This window comes from Bubalus bubalis, chromosome 14 (assembly GCF_019923935.1).
Source record: "Bubalus bubalis isolate 160015118507 breed Murrah chromosome 14, NDDB_SH_1, whole genome shotgun sequence".
NCBI lineage: Eukaryota > Metazoa > Chordata > Mammalia > Artiodactyla > Bovidae > Bubalus > Bubalus bubalis.
In genome coordinates, this window is record NC_059170.1 from 23,186,570 (window position 1) to 23,201,015 (window position 14,446).

The 14,446-nt window shown below is 50.3% G+C and overlaps 1 long non-coding RNA gene across 1 annotated transcript; it reads left to right on the top strand.

The window, feature by feature from the left end:
* Positions 1-7,414: 7,414 nt before the first annotated feature.
* On the top strand, positions 7,415-8,366 carry LOC123329187. The gene is made up of 3 exons (XR_006544479.2): positions 7,415-7,542; positions 7,823-7,982; positions 8,117-8,366. It is a non-coding gene; the product is annotated as an uncharacterized LOC123329187 (long non-coding RNA).
* The last annotated feature ends 6,080 nt before the right edge of the window (positions 8,367-14,446 follow it).

A 14,446-nucleotide genomic window follows, 5' to 3' on the forward strand; every position in this document is an offset into this window, starting at 1 on the left:
GGTCATTTCTGGGTTTTGGTATTACAAACAACAGTCTCGGTAACATCTAGTTACCCTCTACTCTTCCTTCATGTGGGAACTTCTTGTTTGAAATCCCAGCTGTGATGTCACCTTGCTGATCACCCCTCCCAGCTGTTGGGTTCTTTAGGGCTCCCCAAAGCTGGTCTCTATTGGTGCTCCCTTGACTTTTCCTTCCAGTATCTAGTGTGCTTGGTCAGCTGTCAGTCCTTTGGTCCTTTCCCTGAATTGGAGAGTAGCTCCATGAGGAGGGCTTTCCTCCCAGTTTCCCCCCTTTCTGCCCACCCCCACCACACACCCAGCATAGGGCCTGAAGCACAGTAGATCATCAACAAAAACGTGCTATATTAGAAACGGCTGAGAATAGCTTCCTCACTTCGGGCCTCAATTTCTCCACCTGCATGGTAAAAACGTTAGATCATTTTTGGGGCGACTTTCATTCAGCTTTTGAGAGTGGCCTCTGTGGCCACCGCAAGGTAGAGAGGAGTGAGCTTCAGCTTTCGCAGAGCCCCCATTCTTTCCTCATGTCCTAGCTTGGTCTCCACGGGCGATTTGGTTTGCAAGGGAATAGCTACCATTTACTGAGCCCGTGCTATTTATCTGTGACAGGCATGTTCTAAGCTGGCACAGGATTTTTCTCATTTCAGCTACTCATTAGCCCTTGGAAGTAGACACTATTACTCTCCCCTTGCTACAGAGGAAAACTGAGGCAAAGAGAGGCTAACTAACTTGTCATGGGACTAGCAAATGAGGGATTGAGATTTGGGCCAGAAGAGACTAGCTCCAGAGCTGATTGTCTAACCACTAACTCACCCTGCCAGCTTTAGAGAAGGGTAGGGGCAGAGGAGGAAGAAGGAGAAGGGCAGGGTGGAGAGGAAGGTAAACAGAAGGCTGACAGTCACCCTTCTGAAGCCTCCGCCACCAAGAGCATCCTGGTGTCCCCAGTCATTTCCCCAGCCCCCTGTCTCTCAGCCCTGATGGCTTTAAAACATCCTGCCTCCCCCCATTTGGCTCCCTGGCCCAGATCCAAGCCTCAGCAGGGTCCTGCTGTGCTTCAGCAGCTCATAGCTCTTCCCCCGCATCTCCTTCCAGGTGTCTGGACACTAAACCCCAGAAGTTGGAGTCTGGACTTACAGCCCAGCTCCAGCAACAGGACAGGAGGGTCTTTCCAAATCAGTTCCTGTTCAGTTGGTCAGTCGTTTCCAACTCTGCGACCCCATGGACTGCAACATGCCAGGCTTCCTTGTCCTTTACCATCTCCCAGAGCTTGCTCAAATTCATGTCCATTGAGTCCATGATGCCATCCAACCATCTCATCCTCTGTAGTCCCTTTCTCCTCCTGCCCTCAATCTTCCTCAGCATCAGGGTCTTTTCTAATGAGTCAGTATCTTGTACTTTCCCAGGAACGTCAGAGGAGGGAAGTATGGTGAAATTAAAAGGGCATCTGACTTCCCTGATAGCTCAGACAGTAAAGCATCTGCCTACAATACGGGAGACTCAGGTTCTATCCCTGGGTTGGGAAGATCCTCTGGAGAAGGAAATGGCAACCCACTCCAGTACTCTTGACTGGAAAATCCCACGGACAGAGGAGCGTGGTAGGCTACAGTCCATAGGGTTGCAAAGAGTCAGACACAACTGAGCGACTTCATTTTCTTTCTTTCTGTCTCTCTGGACACCTGGGCCCCAGGGTGAATTGTGGAGTTGGGATGAGGCAGCTCATAGCTGTCTCAGTCTCAGGGGATTCTGGTCCAGAATTGGCAGCAGGGCTGGCGGGCAGTGGGGGGGGTGGGCCCTGGATGTGGATGGTACCTGCTCCCTGGCGGGCAGCATCCCCAGGGACTAGGAGGGAGGCTCCTGAACATGAGTCCTGAAGGGTCCCTGGCAACTTAGGATTCTGGTATTCTTTTGCATGACTTCTGAGCTTGTCAGCCTAGCTGTCTTCCATCTCTTTCTCCATTTTTCAATTTATTTTCAAACTATATGTGGTTCCAGGCATCGACCCTTCCTTTTATTCATTCAACAAATCTTTACCAAGGACCTACTGTGTGCCAAGCACTGGGGAAACAGCCATAAGTGAGCAAAACTGACAAATATTCTGACCCCTATGGAATGTGCTCTCTCTTTGCAACAGAAAATAGGAAAAATAAGTAAGTCAGGAGAAAAATTAAGAAGGGAAGAAGGTACCAAATTTGGGGAAGGGGAATGAAGAGGGAGAGGTAGTGGTGGGGGAGAAAGAGGAGGAAGAAGAAGGGGAAAGTATTTTATTTTTACTTTTTTAATTAAAAATTTTAAATTTTATTAAAATTTAAAAAATATAATGCAATTTTTAAGAGTTACACTCCATTTACAGTTATTACAAAATATTGGCTATGTCCCCATGTTGTACAATACAACTTTGTAGTTTATCTTATACCCATTGTTCTGTGTCTCCCACTCCTCCCTGCCTATACTGGTGCTCCCACCCCTCCCCACCCTGGGAAAAAGTCTTTAGCTGGCCTCCTGAGGTATAATCATAGTCATGCCAGGCACCCTCTTGCCCTGGCTTAGGTTGCCGGTGTGCCACAAATACTGAGCCTGAGCCTTAGAGGCTGTGAGCCGCAACTGCTGAAGGCTGTGTGCCCGAGAGCCTGTGCTCTGCAGCAAGAGGAGCCACTGCAGTGAGAGCCTGTGAGCCGCAACTAGAGAGGAGCCCCTTCTTGCTACAACTAGAGAAAAAGCCCGTGTGCAGCAACAAATGCCCAGTGCAACCAACCAACCAGACAAACCCACTAAAGCCTCTCTCCTGGGTGAAATTTCTTCCTGCCTTCCACTCCTTTGGGCTCCCACAGCCCTTTGCAGCTCTCTTTTCTGGTTTGGTTGGCTTTCCTGCGGGTCTCCCTCAATGGCCAGTGAGCCTCTGAAGGGCAGAAGCTGGATGTGGCTCATCTTTTCTAGTCCTCATGCCAAACCCAGAGTCTGGTACGTGGTAGGCATTCCACAAGGGCAGGGATCATCCCATTTCACCTTTATAGCTTCAGGGGCTGGTTGAGAGGAAGTGCTTGATACATGCTGTTGGACAGATAAATGAATCAATGAATGCCTGATTGAAAGCGTGAGTAATGATATCAAGGCTACTTTTCCAACAGCAGCAAAATCTCAGTGCTGGGAAAACAATTCAAAGCCTAGAATCCTGATTTCTAGGCCCTTCATTCCTAGATCTTTAGAATGTTGTTTAAGAAGAGTCCCTGGCATCACTTCTTCCAACTGGGTGAACTTGGGTAAATTGCTTCCCCCTGTGCCTGGGTGCCTTCATTTGCTCAAAAGAGGAAATAGTTACATCTTTCTCATGGGGTTGTTATGAGGATGAAATCTGACTGTGTGCGCCAAGCACTGAGCACGGCCTCTGGACACCCATGAGATGTTGGTTCTTCAAGTCTACACTTGACTTTTTATTTTGAAACAATTTCAGATTTACAGAAAGTTTGCAAAAATAGTACAAAGAATTCCTGTATGCCCTTCATTCAGATTCCTCAAGTGTTAACATTTTACTACCCTTGCTTTATCCTTCTGTCTCTGCATATATTTTGTCTAAACTGCTGGGAATGAACTGCAGACAGGACACCCTTTTATCTCTAAATGGTTTTATGTACATTTTCTAAAAAACAGATGCAAAAATTAGGAAATTAACATTGTAGGTAACTATTATCTACATTTAGACCTATTGAAATGTTGCCAATTATTCCACTCTTGCTCTTTAAAGCAAACAAACAAAAAACTTTTTTTCCTGACCCAACATCCAATCCAGGATATATGTTCCATTTAGTTTTTGTGCCTCTTTACTCTTTTTTTTAAAATCTGGAACAGCTCCTTTTTCTTTGACTTTTATGACCTTGACATTTTTGAATCTATATAGGCTAATTGTCCCTTTATTTGGAATCTTTTTGATCTTTCCTTATGAATAGATTCAGATCAGGTGCTTCAGGCAAGAAGCCCACAGAAGTGATGCTGTTTACATCACGTATGAGGGGGCACACAATTTCACTTTGCCCGATTACTACTGATGTCCACTTTGATCACTTGGTTAAGGCGGGGTCTGCCAGTTTGCCCACAGTAAAGTTACTCTTTTTCTCTTTGTCATTATCTGTGTGTGTGTGCTAAGTCACTTCAGTCGTGTCTGACTCGCTCTGTCCATAGGGTTCTCCAGGCAAGAATATTAGAGTGGGTTGCCATTTCCATCTCCAGGGGATCTTCCCGATAGGGAGATACATTAAGACAATGAAGATATTCTGCTTCTCTTCCTACTTCCTACCCACATACATCTTTTGCATTAAATGTAATTCCTATTCGACTACAGAATACGTAAACATGGACCAAGAATTCAACAGGACAAAGGAGTGTAAAGACGAGTCTCTCTCCCACCCCATCTCCAGACACCACTGGGTCTCCTTCATGAGCCATCCCTACTCTTGCTGTTTTTTGTGTCCTTCAAGAAGTGTTCTAGCAGGTTATACACTAGGCAGACTAATACACACATGTCCCTCTTTGACAGCTATATGCACACGGAATGTAGCTGAATACACACATTGCTCTGCATCTTGCTTTATTTCACTTAACGTTTTGGAGATATATTTGCACATAAAGATCTCCTGCTGATTTTAGTACCTTATTTCCACCTGAGATACAATCCCTTCCCTTTCACAAATAAGGAAACCAAGGCCCAGAGTGGGGAAGGAACAGGTCCCCAAAGTTAGAAGGAGAAGGAGACTTGGAAAGCAACCTGGGTCCCAGGCACGAAAGAGTGGCTGGGTCTCCCCACTGGGGAACCAGGCCTTCCAGGGGCTGCCCCAGATGAGACACCAGGGCCAGGCTCAGGCCCCTGTTCTCTTTCTTAGCTCTCGTTAGGGACTTCCCTGTAGCTCCCTGCTGGGCAGGGCCTTGGGAGCCCCACTGATCCTCTGACAGCCCAAGACAGATCGTTGGCGAGTGTGTATTCAGGTGCAGGCTGAGCACATGGAGGCCAGATGAGAATGGGGTTGGGGGGGTCAGGGGCCCACTTGGTGGGGGAGAGGCCTGAGGAGGAGAGGAGAGAAGATCCCACAGACACCTGCCTCCTCTCTCCCTCCCCCATCATCCTGCCCTCCTTGGGTCTACTGCTCCCCCAGCCTCTTCTCTCCAGGCAGGGCCGTCTGGCAGAGACAGGGAGAGGGACAGGGCTCACCCAAGTCCTCTCCTCTCCTTCTGGCCTGGGAGGCTTGGCTGTAGTGAAGTGGGATATGGAGTGAGCCTGGCTTGGTCCAATCACAGCTCAGGCTCCTCTATGAAAGATAATAGCGCCTCCTGAGCTTCAATTTCCTTGGGACAAGAAGGAGCGAACATACTTCACATGGTCCAGTAGGCAGTGAAGCAAGCTGGTGACTGTCTCCACGACCTCCCATCAGCCTCTCAAAACTCCCACTGCTCATCCCTCTCTAGTTATGGAAGCCCCCACCCATCTTCTCCAACTCGCCTTCCTTCCCCAGAAGGAATGTAGAACTGAGCTGGGCCTGCTGACCCAAGAAGGCTCCTGGCCTTCAAGTCCCCTGGGGTCGCTGTGTCTTTGCACTGTGAGGAGCCCAGTCACAGCTGTGAACAGGTCTCTGTCTCTGGGCTCGGGTGATGGGCACTCACTCCGTGGTGAGGTGGCTCCTCAGCCCTGCCCGTTCTCCCTTCTTCACAGAAATCTGCCCCCCTGTGGCTACCAGATGACAGTGTGGACCCCAGAGTGGAGGGGCCTGTCTAGCTGACCTGTGACCGCCCTGTCCAGAAGCCCTGTAGATGGCACATGCGGCCCAAGTGGGTACCTGGTAGTGTGCAGTGTGCAAGGAGGTGGGGGGCTCAGGAGGCCAGACTGGGGGTAGAAATGGGCTCAGAGAGACGGATGGGGGAAGAGGAGTGGGGCTTAGTGAGAGAAAAGGGTCTTCAAGGGAGATGTGAGAGCAGAGACAGGAACAAGGATTCAGTGAAATACACCGGGACTTGGTGAGAGGGGCTCTTGGTGACAGGGACTCAGAGAGAGGCTTGGGGCACAGAGAAGAGGCTGGTGGGACAGAAGGAGAGGGTGCTGTAGACTCAGAGAGGAGAATGGGCCTAGGGCGATGAAGACTCAGGCAGGAGGCCAGGGACATAGGGGAGCATCAGTCTGGGGAGAAGTGGGTGCCCACCGTCCCCCTGAAGCTCAGGGAGGAGGAGGCTGGGTCCGTGGAGCACAGCCCCAGAACAAAGCCCGTGGGACCAGTCGCCTGAAGCTTCTTCCCAGCTGACAGACCCTGAGCTAATTGTCTTTAATGAGCAGCTGGGCCCGGTTTCCTGGGATTTGCATTTGCAGATATTCGGTGCAGCAGCACCTCTGTGGATGGCAGCCAGACTGGCCTTCCAGGGGGTGATTATTCCGGCAGCTGAGGTAAGATCTCAGGAAGGGCCTCCCCGCCTTGTGCAGGGCTGGGGAAGGCGTTGATTTGCCCCACTCTCATCCCCTGCAGATTAGGGGATATTGGAGGGCAAAGTCCACTGGAGGCAGGGGGCTGGCATCAATTATCCATCTTGGTCAGGGCCAGGGGTGTGGGTCCTGGGGAGGGGACCGGGGTTTTAGTGCTTGCAAATCTCAGGACATTAGGCTTGGAACCCCTTAGATCCTGAAGTAGCCACCGTTGCAGAAACAAGAGAAAGAGCCAGAGAGGGTAGGGTGCTGTGTAAGGTCACACAGTACAACAGAAACACTTGGGAGCCTGTCTGTGCCAGACCCTATCTGAAGTACGTTCCTGAATCTCACTAGCAACTCCATGAAGTGCTGGTGAAACCAGTGGTTGCTATTAGTAACCCCATTTTACAGATGAGGAGACAGAGGCACTGAGCACTCACACAACCCAGAGGCCCCACAGCTGGGATCTGAACCCAGTCATCTGGCTGGTCCCTGCAGGGTAGAGTAGTGGGGCTCGGACCTTGGCTCCCCCTGGCCATGGGGCTGACAGCGTCTCTCTCCCCCTCATTCCCCTCTCGGCAGGGATGCCAGTATGTTTTGTGCCCCCGGCAGGGTTGGGAGGTGAGACTTAAGTATAAATAAATAAACAGGGAGCAGATGGTGGGGGGGTGGGCAGGGGTAGGGCCAGGGCCTCCTACTCTTCCCTGGGAAAACACTACTGGGCCAGAGCAAATGGATTCCAGACTTAGGGCCTAGGGGCCCCCTCCCCAGCCCTGCTCTCTGGTCTCCCAGTCTGGGACCTGGCTGAGCCCTTGGGATAAACGGTGGGCTGGGGCCCCGAGTTCTAGGCTCTGCCCATCCCTCATTTCCTCTCTTCTTCCTATGTGACCTTGAGAAAGTTACCTGTCTGTGTCCCCGTTTCCTGACCTGTCAAATGAATGGAAGATGGTGGTCAGGTTTCTGCTCAAGGGCCACCTTCTCAGGGCAGCCTTCCTTGATTGCCCTAGGAAGACATTGTTGGAGCAACAGCTTAGAGAATCAAGGAGAATGTGACTGTGTCTTTCAACCCACAATGATCCATGCAACAGGTATTTGCTCACAGTCCACAAGGTGTTGGCCACTACGCTATCCTCAAGGCTGACAGTGTCTCTCCTAGCCCCAGCAGCTGGCTCAGTATGGCTGCTAACACTTGTTTTGTAAATAAATGAATGAGTGGGTGGATGAAAGGGGAGATAAGGAGCTGCCATGTTTCCCGAATATGGAATCTGTATCAGTGGGGTCATTGTGGGAGTGGACCAAAGATGATGTGGGTGAATAACAAGGTATTAAAAAAACAAATACACCCTGAAAAAGTCATTCTTTTTTCAGTATCTTCCAGATTTTCCAATAGGCCAAAGAGAAAGTCTCCAACGATGCTTTTAACATCTTTTGAATACCCATGGATCACGTGTGTGCTCTCCCAGTCTCTTTTGCTCTCTCTCTCATCTGGACAAAGCTGATCTTGGACCCAGAACTTCTACAGACAATGGTATCCAGCTAGAATTTGAGAATATTGTTTTGTTTCCATTTTGCTCATTTTGGTCAGTTACTTTTTATTTGTGGTAAGGGATTCTGATTTTTTTTTTTTTTTTTTTTTTTTTCTGTTTGGATATTACTGGTGAGAGTACAAAGTGGCCCTGGAGAAGCTATGGAGGTGTTGGCATTTTCTGATAAAGTGATTGTCTGGGACCAGGCTGGTGCTGGGGGCCTGATGTTACAAGGGAACTTGTGATGGTAATGGAATGTTCTGTTTTGACTGAGGTAGTGGTTACGTGGGTGTGTATATTTGTTAAAATATGTTGCACTGTGCACCTAAATAGATGCATTTTATTCTGTATAGATTTTACCTCAATAAAGTTGATTTTAAAACACATATTTAAATTTCAGTCAGCCTCCCAAGGCTGACTGAAGACATTATGTACATAACATATATATTAAGATATTAAACACAGATGCCCTGTGGGTGTGGCCAAGTCATGAAGGTTGTCCATCACACAGCAGTTTGGGAAACATGGAAAGCAAGACATGTGAAAGTCAAAGTCGCTCAGTCGTGTCTGACTCTTTGCGACCCCATGGACTATACAATCCATGGAATTCTCCAGGCCAGAATACTGAAATGGGTAGCTGTTACCTTCTCCAGGGGATCTTCCCAACCCAGGTCTCCCGCATTGTAGGTGGCTTCTTTACTAGCTGAGCCACAAGGGAAACCCAAGAATACTGGAGTGGGTGGCCTATTCCTTCTCCAGCAGATCTTCCCAACCCAGGAATCGAACCAGGGTCTCCTGCATTGCAGGTGGCTCCTTTACCAACTGAGTGGAGTCATTGAATAAATGGATAGATAAAACAGAATAAATGAATGGGTAAATGAGCAAGTGAATGGATAGCTACCCCACTGATAGTAATCCTACATAGCCCCAACATACCAGGGGCTATCCTATCTCAACTTGCATAGCCCCTGTGATGGGGAGCTCACTACCCAATGACATAGCCTTTTCTAATGTCCAAATGTTAGGACTATGTGAAAGACTTTTCCTCACATTAAATTGGTCTTCCTGGTGACCCCTTGCCCTCTATGGCTCCACAAACACATCTGCTTCCCTATCTGGGGACAACACAAATGCCCCTCCCCCAGTCTGCTCTTCTCTGGGCTCTTCACCCCAGATGCTTAGTTGCTTAAAGAGCTTACATCATAGCAGTGCAGCAAGATACAGAACAAGTACACAGGTAAATAAAACAATTACAAGCCATGAAGGAAAAAAAATGGTGAGAATATTGGGGAATCTATGGGGGAGATGAAGGAGCAAGGGAAGCCTCTCTAAGGATTTGATATTTGAACTGAGTCCTAGAGAATGTGCGGGAGCCAGAAGAACCAGAGGAAGAGCATTCCAAACAGAGTCCAGAACAAGTGCAAAGGCCCTGAGGTCAGAAGGCAATTGGAAACTTTGAGGCAGCCAGCCTGGCTGGAGTGGGATGAGGTGAGGAAGGGCAGGTCATTCATGGCATTGATGGCGAGGAACCTGGAATTGTTTTCTAGATTCGATCCTCAAATACTGTTAAGCAAAGGTGTTACGATATGACTTTCACTTTAGTAGACACTCAATAAATACGTCGGAGAAGGCAATGGCACCCCACTCCAGTACTCTTGCCTGGAAAATCCCACGGACGGAGGAGCCTGGTAGGCTGCAGTCCATGGGGTCGCAAAGAGTCGGACATGACTGAGTGACTTCACTTTCACTTTTCACTTTTATGCATTGGAGAAGGAAATGGCAACCCACTCCAGTGTTCTTGCCTGGAGAGTCCCAGGGACGGTGGAGCCGGGTGGGCTGCCATCTATGGGGTCGCACAGAGTCGGACACGACTGAAGTGACTTAGCAGCAGCAGCAATAAATGTGTACTGACTTAAAATTAACCGAAGACTCTTCTAGTTCCAGTAGTTCAGCACTTTCATAGTGATAATAATATGCCTTCACGTGACAAGGAGTGGCCTTCAGAATGGGCCTGACTAGGTTTGCCTCTAGGCTCTGCCTCAGCCCTGCTGTGTGACTGTGGGCAAGGGGCCTCATCCCTTTGAGCCTCAGCTTCCTCATCTGCAAAGTGGGAATCATAAGTGTGTCCACTGCATGTGGTGGTTGTGAAGATTAAATGCCTTTATACTCGGGAAGCATTTAAATAACATAACAAGTGCTTTTGTCTGTTAAATAAAACAAAAAAAGGTGAGGACACAGATAGCAAGATGACTAATCTTTTTTCAGTATCTCTGAGTCCAGGAGAAAGTCCTGAATTGGTGGGGGTGGGAGAGAGAGGGAAGGAAAGAGGGGAAGGCGGGTGGAGAGGAAGGGGGGAGGGGGAGAGAGAAGTTGGACAAAGTAACAGTGTTATGTTTACACTGTTCACATTGATCATCACATAGTTTTATGTCACCTGCTACTGATTTTCCATTTAGTCCAACTATCTCCAGTTCCTTAAAAAAATTTCTTTGTTGTTTAAGTAAAACAAAAGCAAATAGATTTAACAATTCAAAAACAGTGGTTCCTATAGGTGATACTGAGCCCTCCTGTCCCAAGTGGCCCAAATTGTGGAGGAGGCTCTTGATGGCATTTTAGGAAACATGTTTCTAACTTCACCTCCTCTTTGCACTCTTGAGGAACTGGAAGCCCTAATGTGTGTCTCATGCTTGCTGAGTCCTCCAGGGCACTGGGGACAGAGTGGTTTCACCCCGGGGATTCTGTCTACATTCTGGCCTGCAGTGAAGTTTCTGAAAAGGGCTGGTGGACTCTTAAATCTGGGGGTTCACTAGAGTCCTCTCTCCTATCCTCATCCCTCAGATCCAGTTCCATCCATTGGAAAATTCTTGGGCTCTATCTTCAAATTACATCCGGATTCTGGTCACTTCTCTCCACCCTGATCCCACCCACTGACCAGAATCTGGGGCCCTGGTGTCAGCAACAGGCTCCCCTTCACCCCCTTTCCAACCCTGCTTGACTCAGCAGCCAGCGACACCAGGTCCCTCCTCTGCTCCAAGCCTCACATGGCTCCCAGTCAAAGTGCCAGGCTGACAGTGCCCACCTCTCCCACCTCATCAGCTGCCCGGCCCAGTCTTGTCCCATCCAGGCTGCCCCTGCCACACCGGCCACCCTGCTGTTTCCTGGACATTCCAAGGGGCTCTCACCTCAGGGCTTTTGCACGTGCTGTTCCTTCTGACAGCCATAGGGCTTCTTTCCTCTCTGTTCAGGTTGATGTCCCCTCCTTGGAGAAGCCTAACACCTTAATGAAACTGATATTTCCCATCTCCTTCTTTCTTCTTCCCCTGCTTTTCCCTGGCAGCACTTAACACTATCAGATACTGCAGTTTACATTTCATACATGTTCCACGTGTGTTTCTTGCTCATCTCCTGCGAGTGGACTTCAAGAGGATGAGAGTTTCCATCTGTTTTGTACTCTGATATTCTCAGCACCTGGAGCAGAGTCTGGTGCCCCATAGGTCCCCGGGAGAAGGAACATCCAGGGAGTGTGTGAGGGCTGGGGCAGCCACTCCCAGCCCCCTCCTGGCTCCTTGGTCCCCTCTCTGGACATGGCATCCCCACCTCCCTGCCCTCACCTCCTCAGCCCTCAAGGGCAGCACAAGATACGGAAGCTTATCTCTCAGGGGAAAGGTTTCCAGCTGCAGGCAGACACTCCTCCCTCCCCCATGAGCCCAGCAGTAACCAGCAAGAGCATTGCCCTCTAGGAAGAGTCCTCAAAAGACAGAGGGTTTGGGGGCAGACCCATGTGGGGTGCTCCTGAGCAAGCCAGGGAGCAAGCCATTCCCAGCCCTGAGTCCGCAACTGGAAGGAGGTAAGACCAATAAGAGTGAACAGCTCTTGGGGAGCTATTTTGCAGACAAAAAAACTGAGGCACAGGAGTTGAATGTGTCTTCAGGAAAGCTGGGGCCAGGGTTCCTTTCTCTGTGAAAGAGGGGTGATAATCATCCCTCCTAAATTAGTGGTGAGAATTAAATGAGTTCATTGGCTCAGACAGTGAAGAATCCACTTGCAATGTGGGAGACCTAGGTTCCATCCCCTGAAGAAGGAAATGACAACTCACTCCAGTATTCTTGCCTGGAGAATCCCGAGGACAGAGAAGTCCGGTGGGTTACAGTCCATGAGGTCGCACAGAGTCAGACACGACTGAGCGACTAAGCACAGCACAAAGCCTTTGCACTTAGGGTCTGGCACAAAGTAGGTGTTCAAGAAATGCTGGCTACTATTGCTGTTGTTCTGAGAGTTGAACGTGCTCACGAAGGTTCCATGGCCAGCAGGTGGCAAAGCCAAGATGCAAACCTATGTCTGTGAAAGCGACTCCCCCTCACAATCACAAAATACTTAACAATAATAGTAATGGCAACAATAACAATAATAGTAACGCAGTCACCTACACTTTCCACCCGGTGTGGCAGCACTCAGCTTGTCAGCGGGAAGCACCTGCCTGGAGCCTACAGCCGGGACCACTGGGGCTGGTGCCTCGCCCTCCCGCTCCCTTCTCGAGGACAGGTGGGCGGCCCTCGCGACCTCCCGCTGGGGGCGCCCCCGCCCATCCCGCCGCCCGGGGAGCCCCACCAGGCGGGCGGGGGAGGCGAGAGCGGCTCCGGGGGCTCTGCGAGGAGCCGCGCGGGCCTGGAAGACATTACACGGCTGTCGGCCGGGGGGCGTCGCGCGGAGTTCCGGAGGGGGTCCCGGCGGCGGCGCGCCGGGGGAGGGGACGGCCCCACCACAAAGCGCGCTTTGTTCTGCGCTCCCCCCGGGAGCTGGAACCAATGGATTGGCGGCAGCTGAGGTCATCTGTCAGGCAGCGCCGGGGGTCAGGCCCGGGGAAGGGGCCGCCGGGGAGGGCGGGGCGGATGGGCGGGCGGGGATGGGGCGGGGGTCCCTGTGTGCGGTCGTAACCCGGCTCCCCCCCCCCCCCCCCCCCGCCGCTTCGGGCCTCAGTTTACCCCTCTGTCCAACAGAGAAGATCATTCCCTCTCTGTCCAGTTCTTGGGACGGCTGCATCAAGTATGGAGGTGCTGACGGTGGAACCTTTCTGTAATGAGCATCCGCTATGTTCCTGCTCTGTGGAAGAGCTAGAGGTGGGATTCGAACCCCAAGGGCTGCCTGCGAACACTGGAGCAAATATGGTTTGGGTGGGAGGCAGGGAGGAACGCCTTGTGGTGTCCTTATCTGGCCCAGGGGACTCAAGGCCTCTCTCTGGTTCCCAGCTTTGACCCTGGATGCCAGACTTGGCCTACTTCTCACCGGGGCTGACAAGTGGAGCCACCCAGACCTAGTCTAGAAAGCCTTTGGATCTGGTTCTCAGGGGACCCCAGGGTGCAAGATAGAGCAGGGCTGGATGCCCCCACGCCTCCAACATAGCTGTTTTTTTCTGACTGGAGACAGATCAGGGTCTGAGCACTTTTATCTACCCTCACAAAACTGCTGCTGCTGCTGCTGCTGCTAAGTCGCTTCAGTCGTGACCGACTCTGTGAGACCCCAGAGACGGCAGCCCACCAGGCTCCCCCGTCCCTGGGATTCTCCAGGCAAGAACACTGGAGTGGGTTGCCATTGCCTCACAAAACTAGAGCCCATTTGTTCATTTGTTCACACCCTTACCTGTGTGTGCCTCATTCATTGCTGGCCATGCAATGAAACAACTAGGATTCTAAACACTGGGCCCAGGACCTGGGGGATAAGACCTTTAAATCCAGGCATCCTCAGAAATCCTCAGATTTGTGTGTGTTTCTGGAGAAGGAGCTCATGGCTGTCTTTCAGATTCTCAACTGTGTTCACCATCCAAAGCAGGTTAAGAAACACCGGCTGGAGTGCAGGGACAGAAAGCTGACCCCCACCCCTACTCCAAACTCAGGGAAAGGCACTTGGAACAGCCACTCTGGAGAGCAATTGGCCAACACCCATGCACAGGCCAGGCTGTGCCATGCCTGTGTACAAAGCTGATTGAGCACAGAACACGATGGCAGAAAGCATTTATAGTAGCAAATAACAGTAACCCCTCAGTCATTAACAGAATGACTAATACATGGTTATATGAAGACCCTGGAACACTATGCAGCAATGAAAAGAATGAGCTAGACCTATATGGACTTTACTCATTTAGCATTTTTATTGAACATTTATGTGTCAGGCAGCTTTTAAAAAATATTTATTTATTTTTGGCTCTGTCAGTTCTTGGTTGCGGCATCTCTAGTTGTGGCGAGGGGGCGGGGGCTTAGTTGCCCTGTGGCATAGGGATTATAGTTCCATGACCAGGAATTGAACCTGAGTCCTCCACATTGGACTCCCAAGCACTGGACCACCAGGGAAAGCCCCTGTCAGGCAGTTCTCGGCACTCGGCCTACAGTCAAAGGACAGATCAAGTCCTGCCTCAGGAACTTACATTCTAGTGGATGAGACAGGCATAACAGATGCAAAAGGTAATTTCGAG